This window comes from Anabrus simplex, chromosome 1 (assembly GCF_040414725.1).
Source record: "Anabrus simplex isolate iqAnaSimp1 chromosome 1, ASM4041472v1, whole genome shotgun sequence".
Lineage (NCBI taxonomy): Eukaryota > Metazoa > Arthropoda > Insecta > Orthoptera > Tettigoniidae > Anabrus > Anabrus simplex.
In genome coordinates, this window is record NC_090265.1 from 289,033,108 (window position 1) to 289,060,766 (window position 27,659).

General features: G+C 38.0%; 2 protein-coding genes across 2 annotated transcripts in view; one reads left to right on the forward strand and one right to left on the reverse strand.

The window, feature by feature from the left end:
- LOC136864159 (dynein axonemal intermediate chain 7) overlaps positions 1–27,659 on the reverse strand; it is a 658,911-nt gene that overhangs the window by 184,174 nt on the left and 447,078 nt on the right. The gene's annotated exons all lie outside the window — the stretch shown is intronic.
- Positions 18,831–27,659, forward strand: part of LOC136856716 (toll-like receptor 13) — a 222,203-nt gene continuing 213,374 nt past the window's right edge. Inside the window, exon 1 of the mRNA XM_068231075.1 lies at positions 18,831–18,954. The gene's annotated coding sequence lies outside the window, so the exon portion shown is untranslated. The remainder of the gene's footprint in view (positions 18,955–27,659) is intronic.

The window sequence follows — 27,659 nt, forward strand, 5'->3', positions numbered from 1 at the left end:
AAATAATTGAATTCATTCTATTCTTAACTACTTTGTAAGAGAAGATCGCATTTAAAAAAGATAGTAATTTTACTGCGAGCCAAGAAGAGTGTTATCAATGTATGAGAAGAAAGCCGAGAGATAATATGCATTCGAGCGGAGAATTTAGTTATTTACGCCTGCAAAATAAGCCGAGACGAGAGGAGAACTCATACACTTTCGTTTTAAAATATTGAAGTTAAGGAAAGCTATAGACCAGTAAAAGATTGAGGAAAAAAGGGCCAGTTGCATTATAATAAGTGGCCGGATACCGTCAAAACAGCAGAGATATTAATTAGAAGCATTAGTCAACATTCAGCAGACAATATTTTAAATGAAAATAAGCTTTATTGGGGATGTATATATATTTAGAGCACAATTTCGAAGTGTTAAGAAATACCAATAACCATTCATACTTCCTAGAAGGCTTATTATGAAAGATATAGCTATGTATTCTGCCCAAATAATGTTGTCTTCTTCTTGCATGGACACCGGTGTTATGATGAAGCAAGCTTAAACTGGTGGAGGAAGACTACCTGAGATGCTATGACTCAAGCCAGACTGCCGAGACCGATACCCAGCTGTGACGTATACGGAGACTGAAGCTAATTGCTTAGAGATGGCATAATAAATGAGCAGGAGCCAGCAGTTGACCCAATTGAGATGAGATAAGTAATAAGTTTCCAAATTACCAGTTCAAAGTTATTTGTAGTTGTTGAAATATAATAGTAGGAGTGCAGAATTGTCTACAAATAAATTATATGTGCCAGTATGTGAATGTCAGTGCTAGGTTTTAAGAAGTTAACCGCAAGCGTGTGCCAATTTGAGTAATAGTTATACCGTACTTGTAAGATGATTTTAGGTTATTGTAAGCATATATGGAATGTGTATATCGATGTTTATGTACCAATCTACTCGGAAAGATCATTTAGCGTTGAACTAGGCAAGATCAAGAAGAGAGTCTGTGAATTGCAAAGTAAAACCTGGATACTGAAGAGACCAAATCGGCAGACATGGCCATTATGACTGTATTATAAGAAGAAATGGATTAAATATTGGGAATTCACGGTTAACAAGAAGAATATGTCGTCGATGGACTAGTAAACCGTAACAAAGAGGTTGTTTAGAAGATATGAGTTGAGAATTTGTATATGCAGATGAGTCTATAAGAAGAGATATATGAGAATTATGAAGTAATGATAGTATTGAAGAATATTAATTGTTCATTGTGTGAGCAATGGTAGGAAGATGATGTTACGGATTTATGTGTTAGTTACGGTTATTGTACGATAAATAAGACACAAGCAGCAAGGTTAGATCATGCTCATATGAATATAGAGATACAGTCCAGGTGATTAAAGGTCGATTGGTAGTATAACATAAGAGATTATGCTAGGTTAATTGAATCTCACATACAGTACTTTATGGAGTAGATATAGGGATATTAAGGAACATCGCCTTACAGAACAAATGTTACCCAATGTGAATGTAGATTGGTGAACTGAATTACAACATAGTATCGGCACAGCGGTAAATGATATAAGAGTTTATTTTAATTACAGTAGCACATGAATATATAATCGTACAGCATGATCTTCATAATTTGAACTGATTGGTTATTCTATTAGTGGCACTTATTGATAAAATATTTGATTTCTACTAGCATATACAAATGAATATGACAATATTTACTTAGTATTATTATAGATATAGTCATTTAGAGTGTGATGACAATTTGATACCATTCAGGAAACTTATTGATTATCTCATATCTCGAAAAAGTTAATACAAAAATCCAAACTAAATATGAAGAATCCCTACTTCCTCTTGAAATAAAGAATTAAACCTCATTTACCCCATGAACTATTTGTATGCAAAAGTGATGAACTGAAATGATTCAACAAAAGTATTAATGACAAGTTATGAGTGAAAGGTTATAGTAAATCCAATTTCAACTATGTCAAATGAAATAATGTATGTATTCAAGTTAAATATGTAACACAATTTCATTTTCTTTTCTCTACAGCCCTCTATACGATTTTATTTTATTTGATATCATATTAGCATGCTAATAAACTAGAGTTAGGATAATTTCTGCATTTTCTTTCTGAAAATAGGAAATGATATGTAGCCATAAGGTAGTATAAATGCTAACAGTAATAATCTATGAGATGATATGATCGATATCATGGTAACTTGTAACATGACTATTCTCCCGCTACAACCCACCAACCACATGTATGCAACAAACTGTTCATCACACACACTCATAGAGCTCATTATAACAAACAACCCAGTAAAGTAATAACCCATGGACAAATCCCTGTACCATCCATTTTGACCCACAACCTTATATATTTATCGTATTCGCTCAAAGTGCCTAAATACAAACCCAAGTACATAACTGTCAGAAATACGAAGGACTTAAGCTTGGATTACTTGAAATATGATGCTTATCAACTACCATGGGATGATATACGGAGTCTAAATGATACTGACACTAAAGTTAACTTGTTTAATACGATGGTAAAGAACTTATATGACAGACATGCCCCCAAATGTTGAATAAAGGTTTCTCGCCCTTCTTGTCCATGGCTAAATGATGAAACCAAGAGAATGATGGCCCACCATGACTCTTTATTTTGATATTATAAGCAAACCCTAGATGACAGTCTTTGAATCTTACTGCATCTTAAGAAATTGCACAAAGCAATTGATCAGAAATAAAAAATGTGCATATTTCCGGAATTTAGCTAACAACATAAATTCTAATCGTGCATGGGACCAACTTAGAGCTCTGGGAATAGGAAAACATCAACAGAGACAGATAACTCCTGACATTCCACTTGACGAACTGAATGATTACTTTAGTAGAATAAATATTCAACCTACCCCAATTAACTGCACCGACTCACCACCCTCCCCTCCAGCCAATCCACCATTCACATTTCACAGTGTCACAGAAAATCAGGTTAAAAAGGCTTTGTACTCGATTAAATCAAAGGCCACAGGTGTAGATGATATTCCTATTGGTTTCATACATAACATTATGGGTGCTGTCCTGCCTATACTGATGCACATACTGAACTTTTGTTTACTAAACGGAACTTTCCCAACTGTATGGAAAACAGCCAATATTATACCAGTACCTAAGAGTTTAGACCCACAATCACCCTCTGACTATCGTCCAGTGTCCATACTCCCTACGCTTTCTAAAGCCTTCGAACGTTTAGTATACAAGCAGGTTCTGGAGTACCTAAATAAAAAAGCTCTTTTGGACCCTTTGCAGTCTGGATTTAAGAAGGGGCACAGTACCACGACAGCACTTGTGAAGGTTACTGAAGACATTAGAAATGCTATGGACAAACAACTGCATACTATACTTATCCTTCTTGACTTCAGTAGCGCCTTTGACACTATAGACATTCAGACTATGATAAAAAAATGGAACTGCTAAATTTGGACCTGGCTGCACTTAAGTTTTTTAGTTCTTATTTGAGTAACCGTCAACAGCGTGTAATAGTAAACGACAAAATCTCTAAATGGAAAATGAAACTTAGTGGTGCCCCACAGGGCAGTATTCTAGGGCCCTTACTTTTCTGTATTTATATCAATGACATATCATCTGTGACAGGAAATAACACACACCACCTCTATACTGACGATCTTCAGATTTACCGACACTGCAAGACTTCAGACTTAGATGAAACAATACAAGATATTAACAATGACCTCCGACGACTCAGTATATATGCATAACGAAATTCTCTTATACTAAACTCCACAAAATCTCAGGCAATCATAATTGGAACACGAAAATTATTGAACTGCTCAAACAATATTGCAATCCCGCCTATCCTACTAAATGGTAACATTATTCCCTACAGTAAAACAGTTAAAAATCTCGGCGTAATTATGAATGAAACACTTGATTGGTCTGATCACACGAAAATCATCTGTAAAAAGATTTTTGGAGTGCTTCACCCTCTTAAACAGCAAAGGTATGTATTTCCATTTGAGCTTAAGGCCAAACTAATACAGACACTGGTTCTCCCTAATCTTGATTATTGTGACGTTGTTCTAGTTGATATGACAAGAGAAGAAACACTTAAACTTCAACGAGCACTGAATTCCTGCCTGCGATTTTTTTACAATATTGGGTACGATGTTCATATTACCCTATACTATAAGGCTTTCTCATGCCTGAAGCCTGATAAATGTCGGCAGTTACACACTTTAACGATGGTGTTTAGAGTACTAGCGGAAAGTCAGCCACTGTATAACTAAATTAACCTTTTTATCATCATTTCAGAACTTAAATACATGTTCCAGATCCTCTCTTTCTATTCCAGTGCACCGCACAAATAAAATTAAAAGATCGTTTGTAGTGAGCGGTGCCAGATTATGGAATTCCCTGTCAGCTCAGGTCAGAGAAACTAGCTCTTTATAAAGGTTTAAGGTCACCTGCCAAGACTACCTGCTGAGGACAGCTAACTGAATGGCTGAAGTAGGAATGTGTGCGCGCCTGATGATTAGTCATTATTAAGAGTTCTTACTATTAATTAGTTTTATTATTAACTTAGTAATGTATTTAAATTTGTTCTCAATTCTATTAATATTTTGTTTGGTTTTAACTATTTTAAATATCTCAGTATTTTATTTATGATTTTGATCAGTACCGGTTTGTGGTTAAGTGGAAGAGAGGGCCTCGAGCCCTAACTTCGCCACTGAAAAAGGCATTAATAAATAGATAAAATAAATAAATAATGGCTTGATTATGGGGGGTTGAATGATTGAATATACAAATGTCTTTACTCTTCAATGGAACCTGCGATTATATTAACAGATTTTTATGGACTAAGTTGATATTTTTACCCTGAGTAGCTGGCAGGAACATATACTTACTACCACCATACATGATTTATGCAATTAACCCCCATTCTTGAAAAGAAGAATGAAATAATGGTGGGTTGAAGGGTGTAGTACCGATAATCAGGCCCTTTCAAGGTTACACAACAACGCCCCTAAAATTGGGCTAACTGGTCGGTGGTTACTTCGCCTTTCTCATTTCAAATTTACGTTAAAATTTGTTTCTGGTATCCATAACTTGGTTGCTGATGCCTTATTTCATCTTTTTGACGATCAACTCTCCCATGATTCTGAAATTTATCAACTTCCTGTACATTCCGTTATGCCCATTTCCTTTTTGACGAATTTTCTCCTTTCTTTTCAGTCTTGTGTAGATCACCAAAATTCTGACTCTTATTGTCAACAAATTATTAAAGATCTTTCTACCCCTGGTTATTCTGGTCTCTTTCACCTACAAAATCAATTATTTTTAAACCCACTCCCAGGGCTACTCCTCGTCTTGTTCTTCCTTCTGATTTACAATCCATGGTCTTTAAATACTTTCATAATTCACCTGTTGGGGTACATTTTGGGATAGCAAAAACCTATTCGCACTTGGCTTCTCAATTTTTTTGGCCTTGTATGAGGAGAGGATTTGGTTCCAAACACACTCTCACAACATAAGGAAAATGTCAAGAGTGTTAGCACGACCAGGGATAAAATAAGTGAAGGACTACTTACGATTATCCCAATCAAAAGGTCGTCGCACACTGTGGAAACTCTGGACACAAGAGGTCTAGCGAATCATCTTAAAATAAGCTTACTTAATTAATTGGCTGAAATAATAACTCAAAATAAATTGATCAAACCAAATTTAATTAGGAAAATAATTTAAAAAAAAAAAAAATTTTGACCTCAAACAAAATAACAAATGAATTACCACCGCACAATGAACGTGCACACCATTCAGAAAAATTAATTAAGGATATTAATTGAAAATAAATTATTTTAACACTGACTCAAATTGCCAGGATGCAGTAAATGTTTTGAAAATAAACAAACGTAGGCCAATAGAAGATTTAAAATCTTAAGACAACTATTTTGAAAGAAGCTTGAAAACTTTCCTAATGAAATTCTCGGTCACTCCAGGCCTGCATTTAAAATTAATCAAATCGAAGAAAAGGCATGACTTCATTTAATACCAAGAAATTATTCGAAACATGGGCATAAATCCAAAATTAGGATTAATAACCCAAATACTCTCCAATGAACGGTAGCTTAAACCAAATGAATTAATCAAACTCAACGAAAAACATTCCACACGCACAAGGATCTACACCAAAAATCAGCTGAAATAATAAGTTACCAATAATACGACGATCCTCAAATGTCAATGTCAACACGGCATGGCCACGGTAAGTTTGCATTCTGTTACACAGATGTAACATGACGAGCACCGAAATCAAAACAAGCACTTGAAGTACCGAGGAAGTCATTAGAAGTCCTACATTAAAGTCCCACAGATTCTCTTTTAGTAGCCCGACATTCGCTTGAAAATATTATAATAAAAAAAATAACTTGTTTTGGTGCACCAAACTAAAATTAATTGAAGTCAAGAAGGTAAACAAATGCCAACATGATTATTACAACACTGAAGCCTAAAACAAATATTATCATGTTACAAGATTTTTATGAAGACCTGTTTTAGGAAGTTAATTTCTTTTAAAAACACATGCCCAATTTCACATACGAATTTAAATATCTCCGCGTATTAACACAATTATCTAATCCATTCCTAGGTCGCTTAGTTCACTACAAAGATGGATGCACCTTACTTAGGAGGTCGAAGAAAACAAATATACAACTAAAAAATTCAGAAGGATAACCAAATATTCAGGCCTATCGCCCAGATGGACAATCCATCACCCATGGTCTAGTTTCTCCACCATCTCCTCTTCTTGCATCTTGATTTACTACTCTTCTTAAAGCACAATCAGTAGAGAATAGGTTCCTCCGTCTTCAAACTACAAATCAATAATCGGAACAACTGCTATCTGCATTGTCGACAGACTACGACAGAGAAAGCTTCACATCTAGCGCCCAGATAGCACCACAACTAGCTATCTCGCTGCTTAAATTCCAAGTCGACCGCTAGATAGCACACCATCATCAATTATAGAAGTCCATGGAATTCTGAAGTTTGAATACACGGAAGGCCAGACAAGAAAATAGACACATAACCAAATGCATCGTACCATCGCGAAAAATAATTTTAAATCCATTACAGCCTCCCCCCCGAAACCATCAACTTGGGGTGGGGTATAACAAGCAGTCATAGATAAAAACCATCTGTTGTCTCAAGAATATATGTAAGAAAAGTTCCATCTAGAATAATTTAACATAAACACTTCTCCAGGAGAGCAGAGGTATACTTGGGTGAGGTATAACAGGGATACAGACCACACGCAGTTGTTTAGTGTTCAATTAAGTCCAGTTTTCACGCGCAATATCATCAGCACGCCAGTTTTCCTTGAAATGTGCAGATAATACCGAGGTTTCTAAGGTAATCGAACTTCGCATAATCACAATAAATTTTCAGAGGTACAACCTACACAATAAGACAGGTCTTACAATGTTTTAAACATAACAAAATTCTCTTTTGAAATTGATTCCGGGCTACAATAATAGGGGAAGACAAGACTTCATGAGTGATAACCAAATTACCACATAAATACCTCCCAAAAGAAAACACAAGAAGAAGAAAGAAAATAGAAAAATAATTAGGAAAACATAAGCCTCCACGAGAAGCAAGTCAGTGCAACAAACATTAGATAATTCTTTAAGTAACTTATCGCACTAATCACTTTATCATCAGTTTCCTCCAATCAGTACAGAATACTACAGCAAGAGGCATAATCAGAGTATCAAATCACTCACGCTAAATTACCACATCAAGCTAATAGTAGCGAATAAATCAATACATGAATAAAGATAAAATTTTAACAGTCATATCTGTGAAATCATAACCCCCAAATCAATAGATGATAAAGCCTTTCTTTTTAAATTTTCAAATCATTTCTTGGCTTAAATTAATATTCCATTCTCACAGCTTCAACTTCCATAGGCTTACTACACATATACTCATTCCAAGCAGAAGGTGAAAACAAGAAACAATAAATAGAAGAATACTGAATAACACGTTTAGAACAATAAGCAAAGCTAGCGTAGAAGATATGAATGTTTAGAGCCAAGGGTAAAAGGTTAATTACAGTTGGAGACATATGTACAATTCAGATGTAAGGTACGCGTAAGGTGGGTCATCAACAACCGAACTATCAGCAATTACCAGGCAATCACACACAATATCAACACCTACACCGGGACAGAAAATGACCAGAAGAAACACGGGAAACAACACTATTCTGAAATCATATACTCCTTCTACAAGCCCCCATATGCAGGTAGAGGATCGATGACCGCAGTACCGACTGCACGAACCGAATAATCCCATACTTATTCTTCTACATCACAGAACGATAACTTACCATATCAACGACATCATTCAGGTGAAACTCCCATAATAAAATGCCTTAGCCAGGCAGGTTAATTAAAATGAACGTTTAAATCCCCAAGCAAAAGCAAGATGACTTCAGAAGAACGGGTTATGGCAGAGAATATAAGAAGTTGAACCACAAGTCAGGTGACAGACCCGAAACTAAACACATAGTTAAGAATTTTTCCCAAAATGAGTTGTAGATACATAAAATGAGTTTTCACCAAATCCACCTTTGACACCAAGAGAGAAATAAAAAGGCAATGTACAACCTCCTCAAGGTGTCCATACTACAATAACCCACAAAATAAGTAACTCAAATAACAACAATACATCACCACTCAAATGACCGCCAGTGCCGATGTGTCAGCCACGAAGGTAAAGGACATACAAATCCTCGACACCATCTCACAAATCACAGAGTGCCCACCCAATATCATTTCACAACAACCACAATAACACCATCATGACTTCAGAGGAACACAGTCACCTCTCAACGAAACCATAATGCCACCCCAACATAATTCCCAAAATCAAACCCATGATACCAAACTTCACCAATACTCAAGGATCAGAAACCATACCCTAAGGTCAAAAGGAGGTACACTCCTTAGGTCATGAATCCTCTAACCATCTCAACATCACCTCACAATAACGGACGGAAGAAGTAAAACTCTAAGTACATTACATGAACCTACAACTCAAATTAAACAACATTTTCAATAAAACAAGTCCCAATTTCCCCCAAAACACCTAAGGAAATGATGATAACAGCGATGAATAGGCAGGATACCAGATCACCTTACAACATGAAGTCCACACGAATATTCAATATTTCCACAGGATGAAATCACTTAACACAACTTTCCTTACACTTCCCCTTTGAAGATGGCAAGAACACCTAACAGTAGACTATACTACAACTTCAAAACACTAGAACATAATTGACAGACCAGAACGTAAAAATAATTTTTCAACAGCCACAGGTTCAACTTTCCTCCACAACTACATCACCAAGTTGAATAAGAAGAAGGACAAGCAATCGATCCACAATTAATAATTATGTTTCAAATAATCTAGAACTAGATATCAAACAAGCAAAATCCAAGATAGAAATGGTAAACAATTCATAGCGAGGCAAAATAGGCCCGATCAGTTGGAGACCACTAGTACTATTAGATGAAGAGAGCTCAATAAGTTTGTCATCACAACAGATCAACAATTAATGGAAAGCTATCAAACATCAGATCAAACAGCATAGAATTAGAGATAGCAGAAACTCAGGAGGGAACATAATCTAGAATCAGGTAACTAGCCTACTTCACAGAAACACAGATACAATTCATCCCACCATGGAACATCCAACCAATTAAAAAGGGCAAATTAAATCCTTCGATTAGAAGAACCAACAGGGAAATAACGAGCAAGAACCCAAACTACATATACCACAGTTGTCCTTTGCAGAACCTCGGCATTACCCGGTCTATAAATAGGTGATGTCAAGATCACACTGTCGCTCCACGGCAAAACAGGTACCTTCCCCAATATTCCCCAGGGGACGAGGTAAATAAAATATAAGTAGCGGAATAGAAGTCGAGTCGATGGAAATGCTCAAGAATCCTTGAAAAAGACAGTTACACCGCAAATGGCCCCCATAAACCATCATTAGTAGGATTCCAGTACCGGCTAGAGGATTTGCTATTTAGTCCCATACCTAAGTATCAAATCCAATAACACGGCAAGATGACAACAACCATGTCAAGAGACATAAGAACCACTGAGAGAAAATGCCATTGAGTGGCAGGTAAACATAAAATGGGCTTTACAGAAAAAGGTTAAACACAAGAGGACGTCGGGTCAACAGGCAATGAATGAAGAGAGGAAGGAAGGAACCAGATCACAAGAACCAGATACATAATTACCACGAGGGTGCACACTAACAACAATGCAAGGGACAGTCAGGCATGAGAAACATCAATCACCAAATAAGGTTTACCCCAGGATGAAAACAAACAGAAATTAAGAAAGGCCAGGTAAATTAATTAATACTCAACCAAGAAGATCACGATTACAGAAACTTGAAGTGGCTCAAACACCTGATGAATACCTCACAACCAAGGTAAGAGGGCTTCGACACATCAGAATAGCAGAACACATGCAAGCAATAATCAAGACAGGGAAAACCAGTAAAAACTCCAAGGTTTAGGTACAAGACCAACAAGTCATCCCAATCAGATACTGATCCACATGGCTCAACCATGATGATAACTGCCCAACAAACGGTTGACATATAGAGATAACCAAAACATTAACCAGGTCAGTAACGATAGTCATACAAGGTAGATGGTATTCATATCGAATTCCACACAAGGGCAAAATAAAAAAAATATATCACTAATTGATTGTGACATAACCCATACTTGATCGCACAAGAGTGGATGCATATAACGGCACACATCAAGCTCACTACACATTAGAAGTAGGTAAATTAAACCCAATTTAAGAAATAACCTAATAAGTCAGATAAGATTCATTAATTTCAGAATAAAACACACCAAAGCGCACAGCTACATCACTGATTAAATAATTTTTCAAGAAACCATGATGTACACACCCGATCATCAAATACTAACAATCAAGGTACAGTACCAACATGAAAATAACAGTGGTTATTAAAGGGTAATAAGGCCAAATAAATATATACCATCATCAATGTCAAGGTAACAGACCTCAGCCAATAATAATGAAAGAGCGCAACACATCACAGCACACCATTCCACACCTAATGTTTTACACCAGTAAACAGATATAGAAGGCCATGCTCAGAGATTAGGTTGAATATTTTCTCGGCTGCTCCTTAGCTCCATAAGCATACCCCTTATTGGATGAAGAAGAGATGACACGATGAGTAGTAAAATTATTAGTCCTACACGAAACAGAGGGAGGAGGATACCTAGTGTGCCGGGTCTCATCTCCATGTTTTACATCCTCGGCAAATGTACAGGCTTCCTCAAGTTCTCCAAAATTACTAGGACACTTAGTCAAAGATAAAAAGGACCGATTTTGAGGAGTAATGCCTTTGATTACACAAGCTACCATCTCTTCTTCCGGTACCATGATTTTAAAAACCTCGCAATAAAATTTCAAATCCAAGACATAGGCCAATAGATTTTCATGCAAGAACTGCGTCCTATAACAATGTTTTGGAACCAGACTTTGCAACGCAAGGGACGGAATAAATCTTGCCAAGATCAACTCGTGAAATTCATTTACACTTAAATTACTGCTAATAGCCTTAGAGATTTCTCTTTTAAGAACACCTTGACAGTTGGGAAATAACACTCTAAAAATTTCCAGGGCATCCATGCAATACACATTAGCCGACTCAGATAACTCTACTAGAAACCGCAGGAATCTGATGGTTTCGTCAATGGAATCTACAGAAAAGGTCATTACATTTTTGAAAAGATCCTTAATAGAATTAGGAGCCGAACATGACCTAATCAACAAATTCTCAACCGCAGGACTAAGTCCGCAGCAATGAGATAAGGATGGATTATTGACGGTCTGAGAAGTAATTAACTCATTAGTGGCACCAAGGTTGTTACCTTCGTTAGTTTCAATCTCATCACTTAATGATAACTGACCAACCTTCTTCATATTAATCATAAAATCGAGTTCAACCGAAACATTAATTACTGAAGTCAATAACGAAGTACATTGAGACATCAATTCACCTTCAGGTCCAAGAGAAATCAAATCTTGCACCCTGTTAATAAAGTGATTGGTACGAGCTTTTAATCTTCTCAATTGGTAATCTGATGGATTACACTCTTTTAACTGTTTTACAAACACTAATAATTCGTTAATAGAACTGGACATTGCCTGCACTGACTCACCCAAGTCGATGCTCATGTTACCTGGATCTACAGGGGAATCAAGGCAGGCCAGAAGCAAGTTAACATCGCCTTCCATAGAACCAGTGGACACCAAACCCCGAATATCGAGCTCGTACAACAGCTCACCCTTCCTCAGCATTCTTGGCAACAACACGGCACGTGCACTCATTTTGATATGAAACAGAAAACGCCAAGGTTAGCACTCCACACAAGCCTGTCTTTCCCTTCACAAGTTTAGTTAACTAGTCTCAATTGATTTATTATTTCAGCCAAGGTGATATCAACGGCCTGACAACATAGCCAACGGTTACAATAAACAAGAAAGAAAAATATGCTTCCACAAGATATCAGAACGTAGCTGTACAGAAAACTACACAATCTGATACCAACACAAATAATGAGAATAACAGAACGTAGTTGCAAGGCAACCACGCAATCTGCTACCAAACACACTCTCACAACATAAGGAAAATGTCAAGAGTGTTAGCACGACCAGGGATAAAATAAGTGAAGGACTACTTACGATTATCCCAATCAAAAGGTCGTCGCACACTGTGGAAACTCTGGACACAAGAGGTCTAGCGAATCATCTTAAAATAAGCTTACTTAATTAATTGGCTGAAATAATAACTCAAAATAAATTGATCAAACCAAATTTAATTAGGAAAATAATTTAAAAAAAAAAAAAATTTTGACCTCAAACAAAATAACAAATGAATTACCACCGCACAATGAACGTGCACACCATTCAGAAAAATTAATTAAGGATATTAATTGAAAATAAATTATTTTAACACTGACTCAAATTGCCAGGATGCAGTAAATGTTTTGAAAATAAACAAACGTAGGCCAATAGAAGATTTAAAATCTTAAGACAACTATTTTGAAAGAAGCTTGAAAACTTTCCTAATGAAATTCTCGGTCACTCCAGGCCTGCATTTAAAATTAATCAAATCGAAGAAAAGGCATGACTTCATTTAATACCAAGAAATTATTCGAAACATGGGCATAAATCCAAAATTAGGATTAATAACCCAAATACTCTCCAATGAACGGTAGCTTAAACCAAATGAATTAATCAAACTCAACGAAAAACATTCCACACGCACAAGGATCTACACCAAAAATCAGCTGAAATAATAAGTTACCAATAATACGACGATCCTCAAATGTCAATGTCAACACGGCATGGCCACGGTAAGTTTGCATTCTGTTACACAGATGTAACATGACGAGCACCGAAATCAAAACAAGCACTTGAAGTACCGAGGAAGTCATTAGAAGTCCTACATTAAAGTCCCACAGATTCTCTTTTAGTAGCCCGACATTCGCTTGAAAATATTATAATAAAAAAAATAACTTGTTTTGGTGCACCAAACTAAAATTAATTGAAGTCAAGAAGGTAAACAAATGCCAACATGATTATTACAACACTGAAGCCTAAAACAAAAATTATCATGTTACAAGATTTTTATGAAGACCTGTTTTAGGAAGTTAATTTCTTTTAAAAACACATGCCCAATTTCACATACGAATTTAAATATCTCCGCGTATTAACACAATTATCTAATCCATTCCTAGGTCGCTTAGTTCACTACAAAGATGGATGCACCTTACTTAGGAGGTCGAAGAAAACAAATATACAACTAAAAAATTCAGAAGGATAACCAAATATTCAGGCCTATCGCCCAGATGGACAATCCATCACCCATGGTCTAGTTTCTCCACCATCTCCTCTTCTTGCATCTTGATTTACTACTCTTCTTAAAGCACAATCAGTAGAGAATAGGTTCCTCCGTCTTCAAACTACAAATCAATAATCGGAACAACTGCTATCTGCATTGTCGACAGACTACGACAGAGAAAGCTTCACATCTAGCGCCCAGATAGCACCACAACTAGCTATCTCGCTGCTTAAATTCCAAGTCGACCGCTAGATAGCACACCATCATCAATTATAGAAGTCCATGGAATTCTGAAGTTTGAATACACGGAAGGCCAGACAAGAAAATAGACACATAACCAAATGCATCGTACCATCGCGAAAAATAATTTTAAATCCATTACACTTGTGAGCTTTGTCAGAAGCATAAGCCTCTTAATCACCAACCTTATGGCACTTATGCTGCTTCTCCAGCTACTTTTCCTGCCGAAAAGTTTTATATCGACATTGTAGGACCGTTAGTTAAATCCTCACAATGTAATTCCTACATTTTCACTCTACTTGATGGCTTTTCCAAATTCCTTATCGTGTGTCTGTTGCGTAGTGTATCTTCTCAAACTATTATTAATCTTCTGCATAATTAAATCTTCCCCATCACAGGTCTTCCTAAAGTTTTGATTTCCGATAAGGCTACCATTTTTACATCAAAGCCCTTTTATGATTATTGTTTTTCTAATGGCATAAAAAAATCTGTATTTCACCGTATCACCCCCAAACAAGTATCGTTGAGCGATACCATCAAAATCTGAAATCTTTCCTATCTATCTTTCACTCCCACGACCATAAATCTTGGGATAAGGAATTACACTAATTTGTCCTTGCCCTTAATGCTACCAAGAATAGCTCTACATCTTATACTCCTACAAAGTTGTTTCTCAGTCTTGAATTGCACACACCATTGGCTTTAACTTGGAACTTGTCATCTTTGCTTGATACCCCTCCTCATTTACTTACTCATTCTCAATTGAACGATGCTTTTCAAAAACTGCTTCAGGCTAGATATTTGCATAAAAAACTTGTAACTCTCATGTTAGGGCACCTACATTCAAGCGTTTTGACCTCGTTTTATGTAAGAATCATCCCATTAGCTCTGCTTCTCACAATATTTCTGCCAAGCTCTCTCCTCGATGGCTTGGTCCATTTCAGATCCTTTCTTTTCCTTCCTGTACAACTGCTCTTTTGCAATCCGTCTTTAACCCTCAAGATATTAAGAATGCTCATTTTTCTCTTTTGAAAAAGTTTTCTCAATAGCCTTGTGTTGGGGGGAGAGGGTGATTCTGTGCCTCTCGCTCCTAGTCCTTGACAAAAAGTTTTTTCCCATTTATTGTTCCCCTAGCCACCTTTTTTTCTTTTGTCTATATTTGAACGTATTTGGCTGCATTGATATTTCTGTTTGCTGAATATGTTTCTGCTTGCTCAGTCATCTTCCCTCCATCCACCTATCACTTTCATGCCTGACTCCCCCATGATAATCCCCCCTTATGGGTCTATTTAGGACTTTTCATGGGATTTATGAAACTTAAATTTTTTATGAAGCCACAACTATTTTGTTACAATGCTAAAAAGAGAAAAATGTTCCACCTTTTCAATACAATAACACTGTTGCGTGAATCAATGTAGCAACATATTTAATTAAATATTTAATTGCTGAATATGTTTTTGCTTGCTCACTCATCTTCCCTCCATCCACCTATCACTTTCATGCTTGACCCCCCTATGATAATTCCCCCCTGATGGGTCTATTTGGAACTTAAATATTTAATTAAATATGTTGCTACATTGATTCGTGCAACAGTGTTATTGTATTGAAAAGGTGGAACATTTTTCTCTTTTTAGCATTGTAACTATTAGTTCAATACGGATCAGTGATGAAGTTTTTACTTTAAACAACTATTTTGTACTGTTTTATTTGGTCCTGGCCTTTTTCATTCCTCCTTTATATGTTTTTGCTTTTCCCATCCCTTTTCTTCTTACATTTGTTGTCTTCATTTTTCTGTCCGACTCGTTGGCTGAACGGTCAGCGTACTGGCCTTCAGTTCAGAGGGTCCCAGGTTTGATTCCCGGCCGGGTTGGGGATTTTAACCTTAATTGGTTAATTCCAATGGCCCGGGGCCTGGGTGTGTGTGTTGTCTTCATCATCATTTCATCCTCATCATGACATGCAGGTCGCCTACAGGCGTCAAATAGAAAGACCTGCACCTGGCGAGCCAAACTCGTCCTGGGATATCGCGGCACTAAAAGCCATATACGACATTTCATTTCATTTTCATTTTTCTTTTTCTTGTTTCCGCTCCTTGCTGCTATCGACGACCACCATCATCGTGTTCCGGGGAAGGCGCCTCTCCGGGAGATCATCATGGATCTTTTACCTTCTACGATCACCCATCCTTTGGATTACCTCTGGAAGCGGGAGTATTGTGTGACTTAGGACTCCACTTTTCTTCACCTACCTTACATGTTTTGTCGCCCTGTTAATCTGCATTGTGCGAGCCGCCTGCTGCCATGTGTCGCATCTGATCAGCTGTCCATCTACTCGCCTGGCTGGCTCTTTGCTTACTGTGCATGATTCTTCACACCTCCTTCCTCCGCTCACATCACGTATTACGTCAGCTTTATAATACCAATATAAATGGTCCGTTATTGGACATTATAAATTTTCCAGCTAACTCATTCCTGGCTGCCAGCGTTTCGCCCTCGTGTGCTAGGCTGGGCTCATCAGTTGGTACCTAGCACACCTACCAAGACGCTGGCTAGCGCATACCGTGGAGGCCACTGCATAGGCTACTTGGAGCCACCGGCAGTGCCAATGCACTATGAGAGATAGTGTCTCACTACCAAAAATTTATGCCTGCTTGGCTATCAGATGATATAGATGTTGATTCCCAAAGGGAATCTGAAATATTTGTCCCGAATGAGTAAATTTATAATACCAATATAAATGGTCCGTTATTGGACATTATAAATTTTGGTATTGTCCCTTTGGGAATCAACATCTATATCATCTGATAGCCAAGCAGGCATAAATTTTTGGTAGTGAGACACTATCTCTCATAGTGCATTGGCACTGCCGGTGGCTCCAAGTAGCCTATGCAGTGGCCTCCACGGTATGCGCTAGCCAGCGTCTTGGTAGGTGTGCTAGGTACCAACTGATGAGCCCAGCCTAGCACACGAGGGCGAAACGCTGGCAACCAGGAATGAGTTAGCTGGAAAATTTTTAATGTCCAATAACGGACCATTTATATTGGTATTATAAATTTACTCATTCGGGACAAATATTTCAGATTCCCTTTGGGAATCAACATCTATATCATTACGTCAGCTTTCTCGCATGTTGTGTGTTCGCTACCCTCCGCCTATAAAAGCTCACGTTGATTTTCTTTGTGGCAAGTTAGGATATGAGGTGATACTTGTGTGGAGGTCTTTATTTGTCCTTGTACAGCTGGACTGTACTTCTTCTGGTCTATGAACTGGTTTCTATGATGAAGTGGGTGAGCAAACAACATGCACACAAACTTTTGAATATTTGAGCTATTGGTCTCGCCCTTCTGACTTGACATACAAAACTTCATTTCAGTGAAAATTCTTTTGAAACATGGGCTTACTATTTTGGTAGCATTTCAAGCCTTGTAATTCCTAAATTTTCGAAAGTGTTGTGGCAGTATCTTCTACTGTAGACATATGATTTTGAATTTGATAATAGGCGTCTCGTAGATTTTTGGAAGGTTGTACATATTTTGTGGGAACTGTCAAGAATTTTGAGTGCGCGGACTTTTTCATCCTCTTTCCTCATCTTTCCACTGAGTCATTCCCTTCTGATCCTCAAAAAAATAAAAGAAAGAAGTGAAGGATCAAAGGTTAGAAAATGATAATGTTTGTTTTAGATCTGTTATTAATTAGTTGTGTCATTCACACTGATTTTGTATAATTGAGGTGATTACAAAAGAGATTGTATTGTGGGATTCATAAAATTGTGACTCACGAATCCCAATTCTTTTTAGCTTCAGCCTGTTTTACCATTTCTCGTCAACATTGGTGCTGATCTAGTTGTTGTTCCATGAAATATGGTTCATTTCACTTCAACCCCTTCTAATTGTAAGAAGTGCTTTATTACTCTGGGTTTTTTTTTCTAGTCATGAGGTTTTTATCGTTCCTTGATAATATTTGTACAATCTTTGTGATTTTATTCACTCCGTATATGTACCCTAGGTATTATTACAATCAGTGTTTGTTCCTCAAATTTTGTACCTTCTTTTGGGTTATGATCTTTAATCTATTTCTGCACTTTCCTACTGTAATGCAAAGCATGTTGTTTCTTATCATGTAAAAATAGTAGAAATTCTAGTCAGGATCAATATTGCGCCTAAGCATTTTGAAAGTACTCGCTGAATGGCCTTGTTAGTCTTGGATGTTGTATGAAATTGTTTCTTTTGAGTACCACAACAACAAAAAACAGGGAAAATTGTAACACTTTAATCCTGTTGTTATAACTAAATTTTTCGATAGCAATTTTGAAAATACATATGCTCTGCCCTTTGGTTGTTTTCAAAAATTTTTATTTACCCTATTCATTCTAATGTCCATGTACCTACCATGACTTTACCTTCTGTGTTTGCCCCACATTATTGCTCACTGCATGTAATGGACTCTGCTGTCTAGCTGTATGGCATTGACCACCTTATTCAGAATATAACTGGTATTATTATTATTACTAAGATAAGTGTCATACCCGACACTGCTTAGCTCATTTCTTTTGAACATTAAGTTTAATAATAAATATTCTCAATTACAGACTATCTACACGCACTTGGCATCCACACCATACATTACAAATTAGAGTCACCTTTGATCAACACGCTGGCATCTAGCACGCACCAACACCATCATGCTGTACTACTTACAATTTCACTTCACTGGTAAGATTAATGAAGACTTATTTTGAGCCAAGATACTCCAATGAAGTTCTTATTTTACTCTAACATTTGATCCCTTCGCTATAGACTATGCCAAATGTTAAATCATCAATTACTTTTACTAGGCTAATATCACAAGCCAAAGATTTCAACATGTTGTTCCTTTCTTTTTTCAATTTTACAACATTATCTCCGAATAAGGTCTAAATTAACCATTCTCATATCACTTGAATATTAAATATCTTATCATTCTAAAAGAAAAATTATATTGAAAAACTCAAATTGGCAACTGCTACTAAACCCTATACCATATACCCTTCACACAACTATTATCAACAACTAACGGCTGTTATTGTTGTTGTTCATAATGCACCAAAGGTGTTTATTCGACCTTTTCTTCAACTGCACCTATTTTAAACTAGTAAACAATTTAAGAGACTCCAGTCAAGCTTTCCTTTTACACCAATGTTAAATCATCAATTACTTATTGCAAGCCGAAATTCTCGAACCTAAGACTTCAACCAGATATTTTTCAATTATTACATCTTTACTTCTGAATAAGGTCTCAATTAACATTCTTTCAAATTGCTGGAATATTTTTCCTAACATTCCAAATAATATAATATTTAAATTTTCAAAACAGACCACTGCTACTAAGCACTGTACTATGTACCTTTGTCACAGCTAGTAATCAACAGCCAACGGCTGACATTGTTGTTATTCATTTTAATACCAAATATTGTTATTCTTTTCCTTTAGACTGCTCCTATTTTAAGTATGTTAATATTAAATCTTAGTAATTATATTTTAATTATAAATCAAGTGCCTGATATAACCTTGAGGAGGTACAGTGACTGAAGATGCCTTCTAAGAAAGGTGAAACATGTCTCACATTTCATAAGGTAATAATGATCAATTCCTAATTGTATAAAAACTATAATGTATTGAATAGGTGGTTAAATAATAAATTAATCAGCATCCTACAAGTATAGTATCTTCAATATGGAACCATAATTATATTTATCACTTATAACACAGCAGATATCTGACAACAGGTCAAAACTAGGACAGGCTGACCAGATAGATAGTAGAGTAAGCCAACTGGAACGGGATATCTCGAACCTCAAGGAGGAAGTGGAAATCCAGGTTTCCAGCATAAAGCAATAGGTTGAGGGGAGGATTTCTACCATTGAGAGAAATGGGAAATTTTGAAAGCCGAATCTCTGCTGTCGAGGGGAATTTTTGGAGCCATATTTCTGCTGTTGAAGGAAGGTTAGAAAAGCGGTTTTCGACCATCAAAGGACATATGCAGAATATAAGGGAAAGCATCCCTCATACAGTAGAAGATAGATTAACTCAAACAGGACGTATCAACATACCTCTAACCCCTTCAAACCTAACCGGCAATACGGCACACTTAGACCCAAAGGTGATTATAGGGAGCCTTCCGGAATTCCACGGGCGACTAGAAGAGAACCCGACTAGCCTCATCAAGATATTGGTCAGTCGGTTAGGAAGGACTAATGTACCAGTAGACATCTTCGTGGAACTCATCACACCGCGATTAAAGGGGCAAGCTGCTACTTGGTGAAATAACTTGAAGGGTTTAAATCTAAAATGGATGGACTTCAAGAGGGAATTCCTCACTAGGTTTAATATGGATGGGGTGAAGAGCTCCATGAAAAGGAAGCTACTGACTGAGGCACAACCCACTGGCCAACTCTTCAAGTGTCTGCACCCAGATGGAAGCAAAAACAATATCTTTCCAGATATCATTTCGATAATTACTTATAAATTGTATAATTTTTAATTTATAAATTGATCTTTTTTCATGAATTATTAAGAAAAGAATATTTATTAGGACAATATTTCTCTATGGAATATTGTACAAGTGTTTCCTTGACGACTGCTTTCTATTGTAGAAATAATTTATATATTTTCTCTTGAGTTATTTGTTTGTTTTAATCTTGTCAATCTTATGTTAATTTTAAGGACACTTCCTCTAAAGCATTACTTTGTCAATTTTATATATTTTTCATCTAAACAGTGTTATGTGGCTGAAGATGTTGATAATATATGAAACATGTACCACTTTTGACCATTAAAAATTGCCTTAAGCAATCATTGTATCGACTAGGTGGAAAATAAATAAATACTTAATTATGAATCTATTGAAGTGCGATACGGACCATGAAGCTGATTTTATGTAATCCTAGTGAAAGTATCACAACCAAGATCCTTTGATGATCTATTCAGAATCATCGCCCAGCTGGAGGAGGAACACAAGAGCAAAGCAAAGCTGCAGTTAGGAAGTGCTACCAGTGTAGAAGTGCGGGACACCTGAAGCTGAAGAACAAGTGCCCAGCCTTGACTAGGTCCGGCCCGTTCTGGATTGAGGTGGGGATGGGACCGGGAACAGGAATGTGCATCAGGACATGAAGGACAAGCAACCCTGGTCAAGGGGAGAGGGATTGGTCAGATTGTGAGTAGAACAGGCCAACCCCGCCCAGCTATCATCTTAAGGATAGGCAACGATAATTTTTCAGTGATACTCAACAGCCAAGCAAGCCATTAATTTGTCACCAGGACTCTCACCAGATTACTACTGCCTATGAAGTCTCACCCTCGTAAGGGTAGTGGGAGCAGCGGGAGGCGTAACCTATTTCATTCAAGGACAGACTAACCTAACTGCTAAATGCATGAACATACCTATTGTAATTGATGTTGCAGTGATTCAGAACCTGATACTTGACATCATATTAGGTCATGACTTTCTGGTGGAATACAAGGTGATCCTGGACTATGCAGCTCATAAAGTCTTTTTGGGAAAAGACAGACATCTGAGGAATGCCTGGCACGATGGAAATCTCCGTACTCGCAAGGATACAGAAGTTGACATAGACCTGGGAGATATCCAGTTAAAGCATTTTTGACCGAGTGAAGAAGAGGAGCTGAGACGCACCTTAAAGGGCTTTCTGGAATTCATCACCAATAAAATAGGATGGACTACCACGGTAACGCACACCACTGAATGCAGCGCTTCCTCACCCATCAAGTAACATCCATATCCAATCAACCCAGATAAAGACAACTTCATCATCCAGAAGATTCAAGAGATGGAAGAGCAAGGTCTCATTAAACCCTCTACATCCTGTTGGGCTTCACCTATCATCCTACCAAAGAAGAAGAATGGGGAGTATTGACTATGTGTGGACTTCTGCAGGTTGAACAAGGTTAGTGATGCCTAACCCATGCCTGACCTGAAAGACTTGCTTAAACAAGTAAGTGGGTCTAAGGTTTACAGCACGCTGGATTTCAACTCTGGATATTGGCAAGTGGAGGTCGAGTAAAGTTCTAGACCACTGACCGCCTTCATGACACCGAGAGGATTGTACCAGTTTGCAGTAATACCTTTCGGATTGAAGAATGCTTCTGCCACCTTCATGCGACTGATGGATAAGGTATTATCAGGATACGTTGGAGAATTTTGCCAAGTGTACCTTGACGACATTTTAATTCACAGCAAGAATTTTCAAGAACACAGTGTACATCTGAGGAAAGTCCTAGAATGACTGAAGATTCATGGACTGACTTGCCAACTGGAGAAGTGCCACTTCGCCCAGTTCCGCGTAGAATATCTTGTCCATGTCCTAACATCTGAAGGCTTAGCAAGGCAACCAGAGAAGAATTGAGCTATCAAAGAAGATGAATGCCCGTGGGCCAAGCGACAAGTACGTTAGTTCTTTGGGTTGTGTGGGTGGTATAGCAGCTTCATGCCACACTTTGAAGAGAAGGCAATACCACTCACCGATCTACTCAATAACAACCGCCCATTCCGATGTACTAACAAGGAAGAGGCAACATTCCAAGACATTAAGGCTGCGATATGTAACGCTCCCTGTCTAGCCCACCTGGCCCTCAAAGGGAGATGTGCCTGCAGACGGACACCAACGACTCAAGCTTAGGAGCAGTGTCATTCCAGGAGAGGAGTGACGGCGGAAGGGACATCATCGAATATGCCAGCAGAAAGCTATCTCCCACCGAATAACGCAACTGCACTGCCGAACAGGAAGCCTTAGCCGTGGTGTGGACCATGGGCAAATTCAGAGGCTACTTAGAGGGAAGGAAGTTCCAGCTCTACACCATTAACGCCACTCTCAAATGGTTGAACTCGGTCTCTGGCTCAAAATCTAAATTGATGCAACGGGCTCTGTTAATTGCAGAATTTGATTTTGATATGTGTCACCGTTCCAGGATCGACGAACATAGGAGCAGACTGTTTATCCAGGCACCTGGTGATAGAACCTGAAGCTAAGAACACCATTGTCGAGGGGGAGTTCCCACGAAAATACCAGAGTGAGCCTAAGGAACCTGTCCTTATAACCATCAAGATGGAGCTTGGTCTGAGAGTAATCAAATAGTGGCAGGAACAAGACAAGCCCTGTAGGAGCATGAAGGAATGGATTAGAAGATGGAACACCAACAGTCAACTCGTGCCGAGGGAATTCAAGATGTACTACAAGAACTTCCGGGTTCACGGAGGACACTTAATGTAGAGGTCGCACCTCTCCGACATGCCTGCAGTAGTGGTGATCCCCAGACAGCACACGGCGGATATCCTCGAGAAGTTCCAAGACAGCACTGAAGCCAGATATCCAGGAGGCGAAGAGACGTATCAGTCTATCTGACAAACATTCTTCTGAGTGAACATGCGGAAAGACATCCTGGACTACGTGAAGGGGTGCTACATATGTGCCTGCACCAAAGCGAGCAACAGGAAGGCAGGTTCCAGTCAACAAGGAAAATGGCTGCAACGCCCTAGGGAGGTTGTAGTCCTGGACTTGATAGGTCCTTACCCTGGAACTCCACGAAGTAAAACAGGACTCCTAGTAATCACCGATCTCTTCACAAGATGGGTGAGGCCTTTCCGATACCAGAAACCACGACGGGACACATCACCAGCCTTCTACAAGATGAGGTATTCAGCCACTATGGTTACCCACGGTGTATTCTGTCAGACAACAGGTGTCAGTTCATGGTGAGTAAGTGGCAGCATATGATGACAGAATGGGATGTGGAGCACTGGAGCACCCCTACCTACAACCCAAGGGCCAATACAACAGAACGACAGAATCAGGAGCTAAAAAGGATGCTACTGGTCCACCTGATAGACAAAGAACATCAATTGTGGGACCGTCAGATACCGAAGTCAATCTTTTCCCTGCGACAACGCATCAACCGTGTCACTGGCTATTCCCCAGCAGAGCTGCTCCTTGGCTGACAGCTATACAGCACCAGGGATTGGGAGATTCATCCACCACCCACTTCTGGTCAAGGTGATGCAGCTGTTTCTCTGGCAGAGTAGCAGCAGCAGCAGCAGAACATCAAGGAGATGCAAACTTTGGCCGAGAAGAGATCCCTTACCCAGGCCAAGGCTCAAGATGTCGTAGAGACCAAGATCTTCCTACCAAGCAACAAGTACTGCGATGTAAGCACCCAGTCAGTAATAAGATTGGACGATTTCACGTAGGTCTCACACCTAAGTGGGTTGGTCCCGTTGAGGTGGATAAGCAGTTGGGACATGACGTCTACTTACTAAAGACCAATCCTCCTGTCAAGGTCAATGTATCGGAGTTGCAGTGAGTCACCCAACCGCGGTGCATACAGAGGAACCCTGGTACTACCACATGTCCACCTGGAGGAGAGGCTACTGATGACACAGTTCAGTCTTGTCATGAGGAGAATGTGTCAACTATCATCGAGGAAGAGGCTGGCAGCGTGGCAACCCCAACCCCAACCCCTGACACGACACGATCTGGTCAAGTAGAGGAAAGCACATCCAGCGACATCAAGGAAGAGAGAAATACAATCTACGACCAAAGCAAAGTCGACGAGTGTGACAGACTGTGGAAATTGTTTCAAGTTATAGGGGGGAAATTGACGCAAGTGTGATAAACTGATATAACTTGAAAACAATATTCTCTCGCCCATGGTTAAATAATGCAAGTGTCGAGCCTGAATTATTATTATTATTATTATTATTATTATTATTATTATTATTATTATTATTATTATTATTATTATTATTATTATTATTATTATTATTATTATTATTATTATTATTATTATTATTATTATTATTATTATTATTATTATTATTATTATTATTATTATTATTATTATTATTATTATTATTATAATATAAGATTGACATCGGACTTAAAGTTTACTATGCTGTTTAAAATATTATTTTGGATTTACTGTAGAAAACAAATAATGAACATGTATGGACAATTTTGATTTTAAAACTGTTAAGGTGAAATTTTATGTTTGTTTGAAGAGATTTTATATTGTGTAACAGGATGTTTTAATGGGGTAGGTAATTTGTGAAACACACTATTTTGTCACGTGTTATTTGTGGTGAAATCTCAATTGCATCATTCTAGAACTTACTGGACTAAAGGCAGAGTGAGTTCTTATTGGCCATAATAAGAAAGTTTCTTATTGGTGAATGTGAGAGCTGCAACTGTATTCCCATGCCCTAAATGATTATCTCCTGATTACTCCATTTCCGGCTTCTGGCACCTTGGCCATAGTCAAGCTTGTTTCCTGTGTCTTTTATTATGACCAGTGAAGAGAGCAGACGTCTTTGCAACTGAGCTGCTCAGCGGCATGGCGTGATTATTATTATTATTATTATTATTATTATTATTATTATTATTATTATTATTATTATTATTATTATTATTCATCAGTGTACAGTTCCAGTTTCCCAGGTAAAGTTAATGAGGCTCTTTCACTTCTTCCTGTCCATATACAACTTGTCATGGAGAACATCATCCACTGTCCATCCTCTGGTAACTAGATCAATCTTGATCATGTCCATCCATCAGGTTTTAGGTCTTCCTCCAGGTCTTTTTCCCTCCACCTGTCTTTCCAAATTTATTCTGGCTGTTCTTATAGGCTCCATCCTCATCACATGCCCGTACCACCGTAGTCTGGATTTGCTGATTCGGTCTAATAGGGATGTCTTTATTCCGGCTTCCTTCCTCACTTCTTAATTTCTTAACTTGTCCATCTTGGTCTTCTGGATGGTGGATCTAAGAAATTTCATCTCTGATGCTTGCAGTCTTGATGAATCTCTTTTTGGGAGGGTGCACACTTCTTTACCATAGGTGAGTATTGGTATGAAATAGCTGTTAAACAACATCAGCTTGGCTGGTTTTGGAATCATATCATCCCATAAAAGTGTTCTTACTTGTTGGTAGAATTTTGATCCCTTTTACATGCTGTTTGTAATTTACTTTCTGACCATATTATCACTAGAGATTACACTTCCAAGGTAAGGAAAACTATCCACACACTCTAGCTGGTGGTCTCCTAGTTTTACACTTGCTGGACACCCTTCTCTGTTGACTGCCATCACCACTGTCTTGGTCTTGCTGATGTTGAGATTATATTCCTGGAACTGGGATTTCCATATGTTGAGTCTGGTCTGTACTTCCTCTTCTGTTTCACCCAAAATTCATTATATCATCAGCAAAGGCCACTGCATTCAGTTCACCTAACTTTTCCTTGATGTTCTTCATTATATTGTCCATAACAGTGATGAACAGTAGTGGGGACAGTGCACTTCCTTGCTGAACTCCACTCTTGGTCTCAAACCATGATGATCGACCTTTCCCAATTTGTACACAGCTAGTACAGTCTTTGTACAACGTCTGAATTTTCCTTACCAGTCCTTCAGGCACATTTCTTTTCCTCAGACACTCCCAAATCTTATCTCTTATAACACTATCATAGGCCTTTTCTTTATCCAGGAATACAATGACCAGGTTCTTGTCTTTCTCCCAATATTTCCATTAGCATGCGGGTCCTAAAAATTAGATCCATTGTTGATCTGTTACTTCTGAATCCATATTGCCCCTCCTCTAACTGTGTTTCAGTTACAGTTCTCAATCTCCTTTCTATGATCTTCTCTAGAATTTTTAGCCCATGAGACAACAAGGTTATTCCTTTACAGTTGGTGGGTTTCCATCTGCTGCCTTTCTTAGACAGGGGAATTATAACGCTCTTGCTCCAATCTGCAGGTATCTTGTTGTCTGTTGCATTCAGTACTCTGTGCAGCCATTGTATACCCTGTATGCCTGTTGCCTTTATCATGCCCGCATTCACTTCATCTGCACCTGAAGATTTTCCTTTAGGCATAGATTTTAAAGCTGTCTCAGTTTCTGTCCAGGTGATGGGAGGTTTTTCATTGTAGGCTTTGATTTCCAGTTCTGTATTTTGTTCTTGAACTGGTCTATCAGTAGGTGCTCGAATTAGTTCTTCAGGATTCTCTCATGTCTTTTTCTGTCTAAACCAGATTTCCATTTTCATCTTCAAGTTCCTTTATGGTATTCATTGGTTTCCTTTTACCTCTGATAACACTATATAGTATTGACTCTGCTGTCTTCCTCCAGTTTCTGAGTGAATATATTCCATGCCTTGGTCTTTTTTATTTTTATTTTATTTATTGGTGACAAAAGGTCCCACGAGCCTTTGGCTCGTAATATGGACAATACAGTACATACTTTTTTAAGGCAACACAATAATTACATTTCATATACAATGGCTTTTCTGTAAAGTGACAAGTACATTTTTTTTTAACATGTTAGGATCATTGTTTTTCAGAAGTATATTCAGATATTGCATGGCTGTAATATACT